Source organism: Choloepus didactylus, chromosome 7 (assembly GCF_015220235.1).
Source record: "Choloepus didactylus isolate mChoDid1 chromosome 7, mChoDid1.pri, whole genome shotgun sequence".
NCBI classification, from domain to species: Eukaryota; Metazoa; Chordata; class Mammalia; order Pilosa; family Megalonychidae; genus Choloepus; species Choloepus didactylus.
Window position 1 is genome coordinate 141,050,043 of NC_051313.1, and position 18,210 is coordinate 141,068,252.

The 18,210-nt window shown below is 39.1% G+C and overlaps 1 long non-coding RNA gene across 2 annotated transcripts in view; it reads left to right on the plus strand.

Annotated features, from left to right (window-relative positions):
- LOC119540046 overlaps positions 1-18,210 on the plus strand; it is a 142,496-nt gene that overhangs the window by 34,872 nt on the left and 89,414 nt on the right. For both annotated transcript variants that reach the window (XR_005218013.1, XR_005218014.1), the window contains exon 3: positions 17,564-17,680. This is a non-coding gene — a long non-coding RNA (uncharacterized LOC119540046). The remainder of the gene's footprint in view (positions 1-17,563; positions 17,681-18,210) is intronic.

The window sequence follows — 18,210 nt, forward strand, 5'->3', positions numbered from 1 at the left end:
ATAAGAATGTTATTTCATGAATTACAACAAATGTACTCCGCTAATACAAGGTGTTAATAATAGGGTCGTATATGGGAAAAAAATAGACCAAGGGTAAACTAAGGAAGATAGTTAATAGTACTCTTTTAATAACCTTTCATCAGTTGTATCAAAGGTAACTACTGTTAAAAAAAGAAGTACAATTAAAAAAAAAAGTATTATCATGAGTTGTAACAAATGTTCCACATCAGTGCAAGGTGTTGGTGGTAGAGTAATATATGTTAATCCTGTATTTTATGCATGATTGTTCTGTAAACCTATAATTTCTCTAATACTAAAAAAATTTTTTTCATTATTTTATAGTTTCTTGTTGGCCTTTTTTGTTTTTACTTTTCATATTTAACACTTAAATCTATATTGAATTTATTTTGGTGGATAGTCTTAGGTAGGGTAGATTTATGAGCCTTGGGCCTCCTTTTTTCCATATCAAACTGCTCATTTTTTTCTTCTATCGTTATAATCAGTTTTGTCCATTTCCTGCTTCTTATGTGTAGCAATTGAAGGGCATGCACTTCCTGGGTGGTTTTCTTCTAGCCATAATGAAGTAGTATTGCTAAAGCCATTCTGTCTGCTCCTATTATTTCTTCCCCTAAACTGGCTAGTGGGGCCTTGGCTTCTTACCTCTGTGGCTGCCACCTCCTGTCATTGAGCAGCTGCCTGCATATCAGAGGCTCAAAGCAGGGTCCTTATAAAGTGTCTGCATTCAGGTCCATCTGGACATGTTTAGCAACAGCTGGGCTTCTGTCTATCTGACATCCCTATGCCTGAGAAGTAGGCATAGTCTCCTGAGGACCTTCCAAGCTGAGGACGGAGTTAGAATATCCAACAGTTACCATGCACCAACTCCCACCCCTTGAGCAAACTCAGGCTTTCATTCATTCCTTGAGCAAACATTGTGCTCCAGCTGGGATACAGGGGTGAATGAGGCCAGTCACTGCCCTCAGGTAGTCACTCCCTAGCCCTTCTAGAATGCTCCAGGTTTGCTGCTGCATTGGACTACCTCATGAAAAAAATTTCCTGGGATGACATCATGGGAATCTACCCAATCTTATTCAGTTTACTCAACAAATATTTGTTGAGCTCCTGCTGTTTGTCAAGAACTGTGCTGGGTGCTGGGATACAAGGCCTCAAGGAGCTGACTGCTGAGTGGAAGACAGATAAACAAATAGGCCATTCCACTCCAGCGAGATAAGAGCTGAAACAGGTGAAAACCTTAGGCCTTGATGTTGTGGACTTCTGGGTTACTCATCCCTGCCTGCTAAGGGCTTATCGGGTATATTAACAAAAGCAGTTACTTTATATTCAAAAGAATGGCAAAGCTACTTGTAATCCTGTTCAGTTCACCTGAGACTCTTCAGAGTGGCTCCAAACTCCCTTCAGATCCAATGTTTAGAGTTACAGAGGCACTCCGCTAGGGCTGATGAATGAATGGATGAATGAAAGGTTTAAAGAACTAAAAGGAGTAGGACAGAGTGAGTGATTGGGTCCTCTCAACCAGGAACTCATCTGACTGCTTGGCTTCACAGCAGTCAACGCCAAGAGCAGCAGCCTGGGAAGAGAGAACTCAAACCAGGCACCACAGAAATTTCTTTTGCTTTTATCCCAGTGACCCAAATCCATGGGCCCCTGATGTTTGTTTTGACTTCTCTGCTCTGAAGCCTAGGGCAGCTCGTGTGTGGCAGGCTGTCTAGTTGACAAATCCTCTAATGGACAAATTAGCAAGCTTCATATGTAGTTCCCTGATAGGCCAGACACACAAAAACTGAATAGGCTTCTTCTTACCCCCAAAACTGCCATCACACCCTGATCACATAGATAAAGTCTGGGGATAATCTGAGTTACCTCCAGTTGTCTATTTTCATATTAGGGAAGGGAGAGGTAAGATGGAGGAAAGTGACATCTAAGTTATGAAACTTAGATACTTTTTAGCAGTCTTCAAAGCAGACAAAAGGAAATTAAAAATTAAAATGAAGTTTTGAATTTTTTGCATTTTCTTTTTGCCTTTTTTCTGGACCTTGATCATGAGTAATCAAGAATTGGTTTTAGAATAGATCTCTGCTTTCTCACAACTCCTTTGTTTTGAAATCTCTTTGGTGACCCATCAACTGACTTCAGAGCTTGCTGTAGAGTCTCTCTGCAGTTCTGTCACTTGGACACCCAGCCACCCACACACAACACACACAAAATAATAAACCCACTAATGTCTAATAACTCCACTTTTTAACTACATAATGTCATTTTGTGGGGCTCAGGGGTGATATATATATGGGTGAGTCCTTCTTGTTACTACCTTTGCCTGCTCTTCTTAATCTTTGACATTTCATTCTCTCAACTACAATCTGCCAGGCATTTATTAAGGTACGGTGTCACACACTATCACGTAGTCAAGGGTAATTAGAATCTAATTTTCAGAGCTTCTCTATACTACTTCATCACCTCTCCGAGTATTTATCACTTCCACTCAAGGCTGCACTTGAGATTTTATGGGAGAGAAAATAGCAAATAGAGATTTTTCCAGGCAACAGAAAGTTCTAGATTCATTTAGTGTTCCCCAAGCCCACCTTAGAATGTTATTGTTAGCATTAGAGCTGTCATATTTAAAAGGGCCTTGTACCAATATTAGTATTTGGAGTTACTCAAAAATTAGAAGTCATTGTTATCATCAATGTTTTTGTGATTTCTTATTTTCTAAGTTGTGGCCCAAGCATCTGTGATCCAGCAAAGAAAAGATCCAAGCACCTGCTATAGCCCAGAATACCTCTAGTGTTTCTTTTCATAGTTGGTGATACAAAGTAGGAGAAACAAGAGAGAAAGAGGGCTAGGGAACTCCACCAGTGGTAGAAAAGAGAGTGAATTCTAGGTCCCCATTCTTATTCCAACTGCCTGCTTTTAAAATATCTTACTTATTCCACACTCCTTTCTTAGCTCCACTATTCTGATTTCCTCTTTCCTCTCTTTTTAGTTCTCTGCTCTGCTCTTTAAATTGTCACCCTACCATGTGTCCTCTGTGTTCCTAGCCTAGAGAGGCCGTAGTCATCTGGACAGGAAGTTACCTGAGCACCGTGGATAATGCTGCACACTAATTGCCTGCCCAGGGTTCCCTGACTTGGAATTCCATTGTCCAGACTGCAATTGTACATCCTTAGGGAATGGAATAGATCCAGTCTGTACCCTATCCCTTCCTCAGGAAGACTTGCTCTTGGCAAAATAAAGCTCACCTCTGATTAGTTTCCTTCTTTCCAAGCTGAAGGTAAAAGAGAATAACTATTTAAAACAGTTCCCCATCACTCTTGTTATGAATCCTCGAAGGGAATATTAGTTGCTGGCTGGTTTTTCACTCTGTTTTAAGTTTCTCTTCTCTCCCCGTACAACCTTATTCATTCATTCATTATTCAGCATTTACTTACTAATTACCTATGGTAAACCAGCGACCATTTTAGGCTCTGGAGACATAGCAGTAACAAAACTGCTGAAGTCCCTGTTCTTATGGGGTTTACAGTCTAGCAGGGAAAATAGATGATAAACATAAACACTGGAAGAAAGCAAGCCAGGGAAGAGGAGAGAATATGTGAATGGAGGGTTGCTCCTTAAGAAAGGAGGAAGCAGGGATGCTCCTTTCGCCATCAAGGTGACATTTGAGCAAAGACCTGAAAGAAAGGAAAGGTGAGTTATGTAGACTTCTGAAGGAAGAGTGCCCCAGCAGAGCAAACAGTGAATGCATCATTTCTCATATGAGAAAGTGCTTAAAGTGTTCAAGCAACAAAGGTGAAGACCAGTGAGATTGCAGCAGAGTAAGAAAATAGGGGAACTACGGGAAATGAATTCAGAGAAGGAACCAGGGACCCAAGCAAGTAGGGAATTGTAGTCTATGAGTATGAAAGTGGATTTTATTTTAAGTCAGATGGAAGCTATTAGAGAGTTTTGAGCAGAGGCCTGATGCAACCTGACTTGTGTTTTAAAAGGATATACATTTTGGCTACTTGGTGGAGAAAAGGCCACTGGAGAGTAAGGGTGAAAGTGAGGAAACCAAACAGGAGCCAGTTTCAACAGCCCAGACGACAACAGGGGATATTGATAGTAATTAGTGGTAGAGGGGTTCGTGCAGACTCTTTTGCCCAAGCTCTCCTCCCACCAAACCAGACAGAACTTTAAATAATGTTTCAAATTCTTCAAAAGCCGTGTTAACTATTGTCTACTGTACTGAAGCTTTCTTTGTGAGGACTGAAGGGGGGACTATTTTTACATCACACACACCACAGCAACCCCTGTTAAAATTGTCTCTTGCCCCTCTTTCGTGGGCAGCTATCTTCTCCTTCCTGGGTTCTTACACCCCATCAACTTAAGATATTTTTTCCACTGTGCAGAAGTATTCACCTTAGTCTCAATTCAAATAACCCACGTCATCAGAAAATAAAATACCCTCCAGTTAACAAGAGCTACTCTCCCTTTATGGCAAGGTAGGCTCCGGCCATTGTTATGTATGTTTTTTGCAGTCTCCTCCCCTACCTCAAACTGTTCAGATAAAGTATTTTTTCAAAAAAGAAGTCTGCTGGTTGAAATTACACCTATGTTTAGCATTTATTCCTTTTAGTCTTACAGTAAGCTGTTCACGAAACTGTCCTCCAATAGTAGCTAAATTTCCCGAGGATAGGGATTTTATCTCGCTTATCCGCATACCCTCAACATTAGCAGAGTGTCTGCCACTTTAAAAATGTTGGTGGACTAAAACTGAATGGACAGAAACTTCCATCTTTTGATGAACTGTGTTCTATAGATTGGGGGCTGATGGGTTACTGTTTTCTGGGCTTTGTAAAATGGTGTGCGAAGTGGAAACCCAGGTTGCTCAGTTTACCTCTTGTTTTGTCAGTTAATTGCCTGCTGTGTTCTCATGGGGGTAGGGGAGGTGTGGGAAACTACTATCAGAACTCCATCATGGAGAATGGAGACTTTCAGGGCTCGGGATCTAGTATCTCCATATTCTGTTCAGCACCGGGGACATGTTGCTCTTGGTGTCACTACAGGACATACACTTTCCCTAACAGTTTGTCTACTTGCACCATTTCATTGAACAGAAAATGAATGAATGACTTAATTCAGTAGATCCCTTTGACTTACAGCATCTGGTTACAGAGCTTTGTACGAAGGGTGCCCAAAAGCTACTGCCAGTTGGCTGCCATGTGTTCTACATTCATCATTTCCCTCTTAAATCTCTTTGGATGCGGAGTTGGGAATGGAGTATATTAAACCAAGAAGAGCTGAACTGTGACCAAAAAATAAGCTCATCTGTGAGATGGGTCTTTAAAAGCATATTGCAAAGCATAGCATATCTCTAGCATCTGCTTGATCGATATAAGATGTCAAGCATTAAAATCCAGTTTTGTCAGTATTGCTTGTATGAATTTTTTTTAAAATACCAAATAAAAGATAATGAGGAGCCTCGATAGATGGTCATAGAATTCTATAGTCATCGAATATGAGCTACATGAGGGTTAGAATCTGGATTCAATTTATCATTGTAGTCCCCATGACAGTCTTACACACTGCCTGGCTCATGGCAGTTTCTTAATTAACTTTGTTGTATGAATGAATAAATTATCCTTTGTGTGCTTTCCCCAGGCTGACTTGTTCTTACTAATTGTAGAAAAATTCTGCTTCATCTTGCCAGGGAATAAAATCCCACAATATTGTTCAGTCTTCATGTCAAGCATCTAGCAATTCTTCAGGCTGGGAGTCTTTATGACTCTTTTCTAGGTCTTGGCAGCTACTCCGTGTTTAAAGATTGTCATATTGTCACCCTGTTTTCATTCCTTTTTCTTAAAACACTTACAAAAAAGAATTCCCTATAATTCCACCTGAAAAAATCCTAATTAGATGCTTGGATCCTGAAACAATGGCTTAATGAGTGATACCAGCCCCAGGATGTTGACAAGGTCCCTCCTTGGCTGTGAATCTCCCACCGTGAGCTGGCAGATTGCCTACCACCCAGAAAGTGATAGACAAACCCAACTTAGATGCTTTGCCGCAGGGGATACTACAAACCAAGAAGACAAAAGGCAGGGCCACCTCCAGAGCAGTGAGATAACCTACTGGGCTGTGGGGAGGCCTGCCTTTCCCCCTATTTCCTAAGTCCTTGATGGAGGAGCAGAGAAGTGAAGCCTCAGTTATTCACCTCAAGGACATCTGCTGACCTTATCTTCATAATAATTTACACTCGCAAAAACACTTCCTTGTCAAGGGTAAAGGAGAAAATAGACCAGTAGGGAGAATATATAATTTGCAGTCGGGGACATATGGATTTCAGCTTCATTCTCCATTGACGACTCAGAATTCCTTAAGTCTGGATCTTACAAGAAATAAAGTGAGCATTATTCCTCGTGGTCTACAACAGAATAGGTGCACCAAGATGAATGAAGATTCTGTGCTGTTGGCTTAGAGATCATCTCTTTTCAAGTCCACAGTCACACCGTCCTGTTTGGCAAGCTGGGCTCTCTGCTGTATAAAGGGTGCCACAAGGATAGCAAAGGCTGCCTGTAGCCTTCTTAGAGTAATTTAACAAAAGCCGTGCTCATGAATCACAACTGGGACACACCTAATCCCTGAGCCCCATAGAAACAAATCTATGATGCATGGTATGCATCAGCACTGTATGCCTTTTGCTCTGTGTGCCTTCTTCCACTGACTGACTTCTTTGGAAAAGGAGTTTTCCCTCTTTGACTTATGTGGTCACTAGGATACCTCATCTACTATAACCTAACTGGGAAGCAAATACATAGAGTGTGACTGCAAACAAATGGAGCTAGCCAGGATCCATCTTCAGGGTGGGGTTGATGGGAACTTCACATATTCAGGTTTCCTGGAAACTATGCCCTTAGTCTTCGATTAGAACTCTTAAAACTACAGTAATTTTACGAAAGAGTTCTGAATCTCTGAACCCAGATTATCTAGAGAAAAGTCTAATGGAGAAATAAGGGGGAAAGTAAGTTAAAAGGAATACCAAAAATATCTGTTCATGCAGTTTTCATTATTTATTGATTTGAAAAGCTTTATAAAGGGCAAGGAAGCTGCTGGGACTTTCTCATACAACCCCCAGAGCAAAAATATGCATGTCCACACATACACACATAACTTATTTAAATCATTTGGATTGGGATATATTTGAAAAACATGTCCTCACTAACTACTGAAGCCTCAATAAAAAAGCCTCAGGACTCAAGCATAATAATAAATCAGTCATTCAAATATTTGCATCAGATAACTAGAGCAAAAATAACAGAAATGAAAGCCAGCAACCCACATCAGGCCAACTCATAGTACTTCCCTGTCTGGATAAAATAGTTGTAAGACTTGCATCTCATCCTTCAACATGATTTCAGAAAATATAAATTTCTGCTAATAATTGGTAAAATAAAAATGTTGGGTTTCAGCAAGTGAGTTAAATTTATTAATCAAAACAACAGCCTACTTTTTCTTCTCTTATATCTTTCAGAATTTAAAACAGTATTTGAAGCTAGGCTTTCAGAATAGCCACAAACATAAATATTGTTCCACCATTAGTGACTGAAGAGACATGCAGTTTTCTCTTGAGCTTGTACTAGGAACCATGCTCCAAAAGTGAAGTCCATGTTGTAGTCCATATATTATCCCATGGCCCAGTGTAGTGCCTCATAGTAAGTTGCCATTAAGGAGTATTGAAATCAATGGATGTTTTTGAAAGAACATCCAAAGTAAGTGAAGAGATACTTAAACTAGTTAACTTCAAAAAGCAGAACATAACCATACTAACTTGTGGACATTATTTCAGATGCTCTAGTCCTTTGAGAAGTACTGGAGTGCTTAGGGAAAAACTTCATAGAAGAAGCCTATTACATAGCAGGTGTCATCTACAATTCATTCACTGAATCAATCACTCATTCATTCATCTGTTCATTCAGTAAACATTCATTATGGACCCTACTTTGATGAGTTACTGTGACAGGAGATGTGACAACACATAAGATACATTTACTATCTTCCGAGGATTACGATAATATACACACCCTTCCTTTTCCTTCCATTTCTTTTTGATTTGCTTAGTAGCCACCAGAATTTGTTGATGGAAAAACAGTGACTGAATCTGCTATGAGCATTTATTTATGTTCCCTGAGGACAAGGTTTTTTAACCTCAGCACTACTGACATTTTGGACCAGATATTTCTTTGTTGTAGGGGGCTGTCATTTAGCCATAGGATGTTTAGTGGCGTTCCTGGCCTCTACTGACTAGAAGCTGGTAGATGTGGCCATAGGTCCCCTTGGGAGCAAAATCACCCCAGTTGAGAACCACTGCATTAGAAGAGTTGAAAAATAGAAGGAGATACAGAATGCTAAGTAGGGAAGGAATTGAGAAATTGGGAAATGTAGAATATGGTGTTTTGTTTCTTTTTTTAACTAAGTGGTGTAGACTTTCAACTGCTATTGAGTTTTTTAGCACTGTTTTTAGACCTTTCCTTCCTGTTAGGATATAAAAAGTGGCAAGAGACCATTGATTCCACCGTTACAGCAAGACAAATCCAGATAAGGTACACAATTGTAGTTGTAAGAAACCCATCAGATTGCTGAGGATGCAAGGGAATCTAAATGAGATGAATATCAAGAAAGAGAGATCTTGGCTTCTCCAAACCCTAGCAGAGAGCAGCAAAAGGAGTTTCCATAGATGTGGTGAGGAGAAGTCACCTGAACTTTTAATGAACTTTTGATGGCTTTCAGTTAGGTGGAATGATGGGCTAGAGTCCCAAGGTGCTATGCCCACAAATTTGAATCTGCATCCACTCTTTAATTCTATCCTATGGGCCTTCACCAAGTACACAGTGATATTACACTGAAGGCTGGGCACAGAGCAGAAGACGTGAGTGATATCCCCCATTAGGTACATGAAACTTTCAACATGTGCAAGACAGAAACTGCTAAAGGCTGGAGACAGGGCAGGAGAGCATGTAGAATCCCCTGAGGCAGTCTGGGCCTTCACTGAGCACACTGTTGTGTGTGGGTAAGGGCTAGGAACAGGGCAGGAGAACTGAGAGAAAACCTTTCAAGGCACACCAGGTTTTTACCAAAGGCAGACAGAAATTGCCAACATCTAGAGATAGGACAAAAGGGAGAACAAAGACTTCATAAGATGTAGAATACCTGGGGAGTGGCCAGAGAGAAAAATCTGATACAAAAAAACTAGCAGCCGTACTGTAAATCAGAGAGCGATATCCTAAGGTTTAAAAGCTGAATTTAAAAGCATAAAGAGATCTCTGAAGTCTCATTGGTACTTAGCTACCAAGACAAGCTAAATGAAAAGAGTTGAAACCAGCAGTGAACTGAATCTAACAAAGCCTGCTTACCTAGATGAATTAAACATTACATTAACATTGCTCCACACACTAGAAGTCTGAGGAATATGGTCTGTCTTGGAAGTAAATGCCATTTACTTCAGTCTCTACTGTGTGGGCATGTGTGTATGTGTGTGTACCCAAAGAAGCAAGAAAATGTGACTGATAGTCAAGCGAGTAAATAGTAAAAAGAAACAGATTCTAAGATGGCCCAAATGTTGGAATTATACAGGGACTTTAAAAATAACTATGGCAAATATTTAAAAGGCTCTAATGGAAAAAGTAGACAGCAAATGGAAACAGGTAATTCAGCAGAGAGAAGGAAACTAAAAAAAGAGCCAACAGGACTCTCTAGACCATTTTCATGAATTGGAAAACTTAGTGTTGTTAAAGTATCCAAATACTCCCTAAATTGATGCAGAAATTCAAGACAATTTCAGTCAAAAATTCAACAGACTTTTTTGAAGAAGGTGACAAGCTGATTCAAAATAAATATGGAAACCCAGAGGAACTGGAATAGGCAAAACAATCTTAATTAAGAAGAACAAAGTTGGAGGACTTACACTAAACAATTTAAAGTCTTACTATAAAGCTACAGATATTGAAATATTAATTTATAGAACTGAAGAGAGTCCAGAAATAGATCAGTGGAACAAAATAGAGTTTAGAAACAGCAACCGCATTACTTTCCTGGGAGTGCCATAACAAAGTATCACAAATGGGTGACTTAAAACAACAGAAACTTATTCTTTCATAGTTCTAGAGACTCAGAGTCTAAAATCCAGTTGTCAGCAGGACCATGTTCCCTCTGTAACCTATAGGGAAGAATCATTCCTTGCCTCTTCTAGCTTCTGGTTTTACCACCATTCCTTGGCATTTCTTTGCTTATTGATGTATCACTCCAGTCTCGCCTCACCTTGGCATGGTCTTCTCTCTGTGTCTGTCCATGACTGTGTTCAAATTTCCTCTTTTTATAAGGATGCAAGATTATATTGGATTTGGTCCCAGCATAATCCAGTTTGGCCTCATCTTAGTTAATCACATCTTTAAAGACCCTATTTCCAAATAAGAAAATAAGTCCTTCATGGGACTGGGGATGAAGACTTGAACTTATCTTTGGGGGAAGGGGGACACAGTTTAACCTCCTATAGACACATATATACCAAGTGATTTTCAACAAAAGTATCAAGTCATTCCAATGGGGGGTCTTTTGAACACATAGTGCCGGAACACCTGGATGTTTGGGAAAAAATGAATCCTGATCTCCTACCTCATGCCATATGCAAAAACTAATTTATGTACCACAGACCTGGTCATACAATCTAAAAAGAACGTTTCTAGAAGAAAACTTACAAGAAGATCACAACCTTTGGGAAGGCAAAGCTTTCTTAAACAGGACACAAAAAGCATTAATCATAGAAGAAATTGATAAATGAGGCTGTGCTAATCTTATATGTTCATCAGAAGTCACCTTTCAAAAATGAATTGTCAAAAAAAATGAATTGTCAAACCACAAACTGGAAAAAAATAAATGTAATGCATATATCTGATAAATGACTCATATCCAGAATATATATATAGAACTCTTAAAATCCAACAGTAAAAGGCAAGCAACCCAATTTGTAAAAATAGGCAAAAAATTTTAATTGCCATTACAAAAGAAGAACAAATGGCCAATAAGCCATGAAAAGGTGCTCAACATCAGAAATCATCAGGGAAGTGCCAACTGATATCACAGTATCTCATTTCATATTTGAATGGCTAAAAGAAAAAATGATAATTCCAAGTGTTGCCCTGAGTAAAATAAATGTATTGACAATAGTATAGATGAAGCAAATGGAATGCCCATACATGGCTGGGAGGAGTGAAAAATGATATAACCATGGGGAAATGGCAAAACTAATTCATGGTGTTAGAAATGAGAACAGTGGTTTTCTTTCAGTTCCAGTCTGGGTGGGGAAGGGGGTGGAATGGGACGGTGTGTATGTATGAGTGAATTGAGCAGAAATGGACATGAGGGATTTTTCTGGGTGATGGAGATGTTCTATATCTTGGTTTAGATGGGTATACACAATTGTCAAGTCTCACTAAACTGAACTATTAAGGTCTAGGCATTTTTAATGTATATAAATTATACCTCGTTAAAGTTTTTTAATTAAAAAATACAAACCCACTATTTATAAAACAGCTTGAAAATCCAAAGACAAAATCTCTGAAAATATTTATTGGAGAAAAACAAAACAAAATCATCCTGAAACCAAGAAATTGGCCTCCAACACCATTGCAACCTGATGAAATGTTGACTTTTTGCATGTGGTTCCTGTATCCTTCAGCAAAATGTCCTGCAGTTCTATCTAATTTAGTAGAGATGCTAAGTTCTTCTGACTCTGAGTCAGAGAATTATAGAATTGACCAAGTGAAAGGACCAGTGGAATTGACCAAATGAAATCAAGTGTTCCGGCTTTGAAGCCAAGTATCAGCCAACAGACATTCACTGCCAGTTTGATGTTCATTGTCATCTTTGGTTCAGGCCTCAGGTGGAGGGAAACATGCCCACTAGGGAATCTGCTTTTCTCAGTGAGTTCCAGGAATCAAATTCTTAAAGCTACTCAGGGCAGTCAGCAACAAAGAATTGCTTACACACAGGCCAATCTTTCCTGATGGTCTTTCTTTTCCTGGATATATTTGTTGATGGGCATGAGCAAGAGCTTAGAGTGAAACCTAAGCATTGATGAGAAACTAAGAGTTCACACGTCAATGTGGAGTGGGTGGGGACAAAGGGAGTGGGGACAGCATCTCCCTCCCCAAGTTGAGCATGTTTCCCACTAGTTAGAATGCTCCATATACTTTGATGTGCCCTTTCTCATAGAGGAAGTTCTTTGTGTTTGAGACAGAGGTAAGCCAGCTCGTGGGAAAAAATGTCTCTCAGGCTGTGAGCAGTACATTGGCTTCTGCCCAAGAAATGTCCTCAAGGTGTGCCATGAGAGATGAAGTCACTTGGCTCATTTTACCACCTTCAGGATGGCGTCAAGACAACACCTGACAAAGCCAGGCAACACGTACAAGGAAACTGATCTGAAGTAAGGCCATGATACTGGAGGAGCCTTTCTCTATGCAACAGAGGTGGGAACCTTACTCAGGAAAAATTCTGGAGAGGGCTTTACCCGAAAGATGAACAATGAAGTGAAGTATGTCAAGTGAAAATGCACATCTGATATCCAGGCCAGACCAAGACATGCATGCTTCTGGAGGTGTACTAAAATTTTGACATCCTTCCAACTATTATTCTTTATGTATTTGTTCAGCATTTATTTAGTAAAGAGAAAATCTGCTTTTTGGAAGATAAATTTTCTTGAAATTTAACACATATACAGAAAAGGACATATATCATTAATGTACCATTGGAAGAATTATCACAAAGTGAACACACCTGTGCATTCAGCACTCAGCTCATTAAATAGAACATCAGAAGGCCCCCCACATGTGCTCTTCTAGTCTTTTCCTCCCCCCAAAGGGAACTACTTTCCTGGCTTCTAATACCAAAATTGCTTTTTAAATTTATAATGTTGTAAACTTGATGTTCACACATTACTAAATCTAATTTATCATCCTGACTTATTTGGAAGTGTCTTTCATTCCATGGTGTCTTTTGTTGCTCATAACCAGAGAGCATTTTCACTTAAGAAAGTAGAGGGCATGGGCATGCATATAATTATAAATCATTGTCTCCTAGAAGGATCACCTTGTCATGCCTTAACTGATGTCAGAATTCCCACTACTTGTTATTGCTGACTTTAGGTGATTTTCAGGTGGCTGGACTCAGAGATGGTAGCAGCCTATCATTGCCCCTAGAAACATATTCATGTACAAAAATAGCAGAGATAGTGTCACTATGAAAGAGTGTATTTGTTTCTGCTTAAGAGCTCCATCTACTTTAGCAGAAGCAAAATATATACTGAAGGAAACCTGAGTTAACAGGCAATATTTTTCTGATTTATTACAGTGATGCGTTAACACCATTTCTTATAGACTCATACCCCAGAGAGAGCTGCCCAGTCCTTTATCAGATATATGTATTGCAATTTTTTTCCCTAGTCTGGGGCTTGACAGACCTTACTGTCTTCTGGCCCACACCTTTGTAAAACATGTCAGCTATAGATGAGTTTAAGCCCAAGTGCAGGAGAGATTCCAATCATTCTCCTCACAATATAGTGAGTGTTGGGATTGTCGTTTCAGTTAACAAACACTCAAAGTGTGTCTTCTCTGGAATGTGGATGCTGAGGGCACAGAAATAAATGAGACATAGCCCTCCCCTACGAACGTTCACTGTCAAATGGGAAATCAGACACGTAAACGAATGCTGGCATGGAAAAGACAAAATGCTATTGCCTTGAGGAGTTCAGGAAGGCCTCACACAAGAGAAAATATTTGAAAAGGGTCTTAAAGAATAAATAAAAATGCACCAGCAGAACCGTGGCGAAAGGGCATTCTGCTCTGAGGAAGTAGCATGTGAAAAACCAGAGGGGAGAGAAAGTTCATGGCCAGGGTGAGGAAGAACTAATGTAATTTTTTTCCAAGCTATAATCTGAATACCACCTATGTTGGAAAAACCTGGAAGCTTGCTAAAACAAAGATTTCTGGGTCTCACCATATACCTACTAGATTATAATCTCTGAAGTTTGTGATTTGGGTATCTTCATTTTTGGCAAGCTCTCCAAGAAATTGTGTTGCATGCAAAATTTGAGAAATTTTGCCTGTCCTAAAATAGTACACATGGAAAGTAGAGTTGGGGGTTGAGGAGTGAAGATAAAACAGGAATAGTAAGTTGGAAGCACACAATTAAGAGTTTGTATGATGTATTCGGGACTGGTCTCTGGAGTTTTCTTTTATATGGAATGTTAATCTTTACAGCCACACTACATGATAGGTATAATCTTCACTTTATAGATGAAAAGATTCAGGAAGGCAAAATAACCTGCCAAAGGTCACATGGATCCATGTTGTGAATCCAGGTATGCCTGAATCCAATGACTGTTGACCTCCAACCACTTGTTTTATTTATTTACTTTTAACTTTTCATTTCAGAGTAATTTCAAACTTACAGGACAGTTGCAAAATCATATAGACCCCATGCCAAGAACTTTGACATAACCTCCACCCCACCCCTAGGTACCCAGATCCACCAATTTTAGCATTTTCCCACCTTTTCTGTATCATTCTGTCTTCTATCTATCTATCTATCTATCTATCTCTTTTCTGAACATTTTAGAACAGGTTGCACTCCTCATACTCCTTGAACACATAATGCTGCCATGTATATTCCCTACAAACAAGGATATTCACTTATGTATTATCTTAATTGCAGTTATCAAGTTCAAGAAATTTAACATTGAAATACAGGCTACATTCTATATTCCAATTTTTTCTAATCTATCAATAGTGTCATTTAAAACATTTTCTCCTCCATTCTTAGATACCATCCAGTATAACGTATTGCATTTAATTGTCATTAACTTTTTAGTGTCTCTTTTTTTTTAATTGTGAAAACATATATACAACATAAATCTTCCCATCTCAACCCCTCTCAGACATAGCATTCAGTAAGATTAATCACATTCACAGTGTTGCGGTACCCTCTGCCCCAGCATCCGTTACCAGAACTTTCCCTTCACTCCAAACAGCAGAAACCCTGCACTCATTTTGCATTAACTTCCCATTGCCCCTGACCCCACCCCTGGTATCATGTAGTCTATTTTCTATCTTTATGAGTGTGCATATTCTCTGATATTTTCTTTGTGGTTACCATGGGGCTTAAATTTAATATCCTTTATCTAGAACAATCTTTATCTAGAACAATCCTTTATCTAGAAGTTAAGCAAATTCAATAGCATACATAAACTATGCTCCTACACTCCTCAGTCCCCTCGCCTTAATGCAGTTCTTGTCACAAGTTACATACTTATACATTTTGAGCCCAAGCCCAAATCAATAATTTATCATTATACTTTATTTATTTGCCTTTTAGATCCTATAGGAAGTAAAAAGTGGAATTACAAATCAAAAAATACAGTAGTTCTAATATTTGTATTTACCCATGTCATTATCTTTACCATGGATCTTTATTTCTTCATGTGGCTTCAGTCAGTTGTCTAGTGTCCTTTCTTTTCAACCTGTAGAACTACCTTTAACACTTCTCATAGCCTACCTAATAGTGACAGAGTCCCTCAGCTTTTGTTTATTTGGGAATGTCTTAAACTTCTCCCTCATTTTTGAAATACAGTTTTGCTGAAGATAGAATTCTTGGTAGGCAATATTTTGCTTTCAGCACTTTAAATATATCTTCCCACTTCCATCTTACTTCTGTGGTTTCCAATGAGAAATAGGCATTAATTCTTAATTGAGACTCCTCAGTACATGACAGCTTTCAGAATTCTCTTTTTCCTTGACATTCAACAGTTTGATTATAACGGTGCAGTATGGATCTATTTGGGTTTATCCTGTTTGGAGTTCATTGAGCATCTTGGATGTATATATTCAAGTCTTTCATTAAATTTGGGAGTTTTCAGCCTTTATTTGCTTGAATATTCTTTCAGCTCCTTTCTTTCTTCTCCTTCTTGGACTCCCACAATGCATATATTGGTATTTTTGACGATGTACCACAGGCTCCTCAGATTCTGTTCACTTTCTTTTTCATCGTTTTCTCTTTCTACTCCTCAGACTGGTTGTCTTCATGGTCACTGATTCTTTCTTCTCCCAGCTCTAATCTGCTGTTGAACTGCTCTAGAGAATTTTAAATTTCTGTTACTGTGATCTTCAGCTCTATTGGGTTCCTTTTCGTAATTTCTGTTTCTATATTGATAATCTCTTTGTGTTCATCAGTTGTTTTCCTGATTTCCTTTAGTTCTTTGTCCATGTTTTCCTTTATCTCTTTGAGTGTATTTATTACTATTTTTTAAAAGTCTTTGGAATATCCCAGGTCTGATCCTCCTCATTGAAGGTTTCTAATGCTTCAGTCTTCTCCTTTGCTTGGGCCATCACTTCCTGTTTCTTTGTGTATTTCATGTATTTCATAATCTTTTGTTGAAACCTGGGTATTTTGCTATTTTAGTGTGTCATCACTGGAATTTAGACCCTGGGGCGTGTGTTCCTTAAGCTTGTATCCAGCTAGTGTTATGACAAGGTAAAAAGAAAACACCTTTCCTAGTCTTTACAGATTGACCTATGGGAGTGCTCTTCTTCAAGGCTTACCCGTACAGTGAATTTGGAGAATAGCTCCAGGTCAATGTGTAAGGACCTCCCTGATCCTTTCTTTGCATGCCTCTTGTCTTGGGCATGCACATGTGGCCCTAGCAATTCCCCCCATTTACATGAATACTAATGTCCCCTTTCCCCTAGGAAACAGTTTCCTAATGGTCCTGGGCATGGCATTCTATGTAATTCAGCCAGCAATCCCTTGCCCAGGCAGCAAGACTTGACTGTTATCCCATAGTGGTGAGCTGCCTTCTAAACACAGGGCAAGTTTGGGATGGTGAGTCCCTCAGTCCTCCACCAGACAGACTGGGCCAGACATACGTGCTCCCAGTGTGTGCATGAGGGTTATTCTGCTTCCTCTGGAACCAGAACCAGGCTGGAATTGCAGATTGGCCAAGCTGGTGAGGAATGGGAAAGGGGCCAGCCAGGACACTGGGAGATCCTGCAGCTTTTAAGCAGCCTTTTAGTTGATTTGGTGGTCACCAACAAATCAATCCCTTAACTGTTTTCTGTAGCTTTTAGAAAGATTTTTTTGCCTGTTCTTGCTGGTTATTCAAAGCTTCTGGGTCCATTTGTTTTATTTTTCATTTTTTTTTTTATTTTGTTGAAATATTGTAAAGCAAATCCTAGATGTCGTGGGCAGTTTACCCATAAATGCTTCAGGAAACTGATAAGGACTTTAAAAAAAAAACAGTTATACTATTATCACAGCTAATAAAATTAACAGTTGTTTAATGTCATCTAATCCCAATTCATTATTTTAAAATGTCTAATTTTATTTGGATCCTCAAATCAGGATCCAGAATTTGTTTCAAGGCTGTCAGTTTGATAAATCTGGTAAAACTGCCTTTTGGGCCACTTTCCTTCACACATTTGTGTTGACCCAGACCTCTGTCACTCCCCATTCTCCTTGTAAATAGGGACTCTCTCATTTTGGTGCCACGACTTGGATAGGATTGGACCTCACTTTCAGATCCCCATTGATGAGGCATGTCAGCACTCCTTGTTCTCTTCACTGGCAATCCTGGGACCTTTGGGTGAGTCCAGCTCCTTTGCTCCTGTCTCTTGCTATCAGCAGCATGGTAACGATTTGATTTTGATTCTTTTTGAATACTGACTTGATTTCTGATGCGGCTTCTTTGGGTTTCATGATCTGACCATTTGATGGTCTATTTAAATGATTGATGGTTTATAGAGACCTTGTTTGTGTTGGGTGAAGGGTGACAGACAATTTGGTTTGTTATTCTCTTTTCTTTGTGTATTTGTCTATTTTTGAGCTCAAATCAAGTAAGAATTTCATGCCAACTGGGAAGCAAATATTGGGACTGGTGAGTTTTATATTTCTGTGTTTATATCTGACCTGTGGGTGAAATTTTAGAGTTGAAGCAGTAAGTTTTCTGTGGGTATGTGTCTATATGTCTGTAATTCAGAAAGGCCTTTGCTTCTTATTGTTTGAGTGTATAATATTTTCCTACCTCCTGATGGTTTTAGTAAATTTTATTTAAAAATCTCTTAAGTTTTAGGAGCTCTGTTCTGATTAACTTAGAGATAAATAAGCATATAAATG